Source organism: Aplysia californica, unplaced genomic scaffold, assembly GCF_000002075.1.
Source record: "Aplysia californica isolate F4 #8 unplaced genomic scaffold, AplCal3.0 scaffold01128, whole genome shotgun sequence".
NCBI classification, from domain to species: domain Eukaryota; kingdom Metazoa; phylum Mollusca; class Gastropoda; order Aplysiida; family Aplysiidae; genus Aplysia; species Aplysia californica.
This window is the reverse complement of record NW_004798398.1, coordinates 147,852-149,189: the sequence shown is the minus strand read 5'-3', so window position 1 is coordinate 149,189 and position 1,338 is coordinate 147,852. Positions and strand designations below refer to the sequence as shown.

Here is a 1,338-nt window from a genome sequence, read left to right as displayed (position 1 = left end):
ATACAAGAATATTATTATAATGACTAAGTAGATTCAAATTCCCCGTACATGCATACAAGAATATTATTATAATGACTAAGTAGATTCAAATTCCCCGTAGATGCATACAAGAATATTATTATAATGACTAAGTAGATTCAAATTCCCCGTAGATGCATACAAGAATATTATTATGACTAAGTAGATATTCTACGCCACTCTTGACACAATTTTGGTTACGTATAACAATTCATGGAACTTGGGGATATTCTTTGTATCAGATTCAGATTTAAATTGTTCAGGGACATAATTATTTATGAAAGAATGGGTTTTTTTATCCTTCGGAATGTTTGATATTTGATTGGCTACCTCGGAGTTACAACGTTCTATCTACTCAGCACTTAATGTTGAGACATTTGACGGCAAATTTTTTATTTCACAATAATAATATGTCAAGCTTTTTCGAACGAAATTTTTTAAAATATCTTGATATGTGAGGCAGCCTGGTGGAATCAGGCTCTCGTCAATTTTTGGGCATGTAGAGTTATTGGTATCATCTTAAAGTAAGCTTGTTGACTTGTCTTTGTTGGGATGGAAAAAAAAACCCATTTATCTTGAATAAAAGTCGAGATATTTGCGAAAGAAGGAGGTGGAGCCACATATTTTCAGAGGTAAAATTAAATTAGTGAGAAAAAGGCCCCCAAAGATTAGATATGTCCTTAGCTTAAGAGTCCGGGTAACTGAAAATTTACATTTATTGTGCCTTTAATCAAAGTATCTCAGAAAATTCACACAGAAATGAGTTCTTTAATGGGCATGAAAGTTGTTGACCCAAAAAACACAAATTTGATAAAAATTCACAAACCTGCGGAAAAATGCAAGTTTCTTCACTTTGATTATTTTGACGAGAGCCTGATTCCACCACGCTGCCTCACATATACGACTCCGTATAATCTTACACGATTTCGGTAGAGCTGGCAGAACAGAATTTGGTTTCTGACCTCAATTTTATGGCCGTAGTTACTCAAAACGGCCCAAAATGTCAGATAGAACTTTGTAATTCTGAGGTACCAATTTGACTGCTCCTTTGATATTCGCAAACTTATACTTATATATCCAATAAGTTTATATTGTGCAACGTTGGTGGGTTTGATGGTTCTTATTTTTTCTCGTCTTTGCTGAATTCACTGTACACATAGCGACCGGCTGCTTCCCATCAGACCTCTGGCTTTTCCTGGAAAGAGAATTCAACGGTCATTATTATAACGTTCAAATTGTTGTTTCATGACATTGTCATTTCAAATGTTTACTCACTCACTCTCTCACTCTCTCACTCTCTCTCTCTCTCTCTCTCTCTCT

The 1,338-nt window shown here is 35.0% G+C and overlaps 1 protein-coding gene across 1 annotated transcript in view; it reads right to left on the bottom strand.

The window, feature by feature from the left end:
- Window positions 1-1,119: 1,119 nt before the first annotated feature.
- LOC101845969 overlaps window positions 1,120-1,338 on the bottom strand; it is a gene marked incomplete in the record, with an annotated part of 12,437 nt that continues 12,218 nt past the window's right edge. The window contains 1 exon segment of the mRNA XM_005111804.3: window positions 1,120-1,213.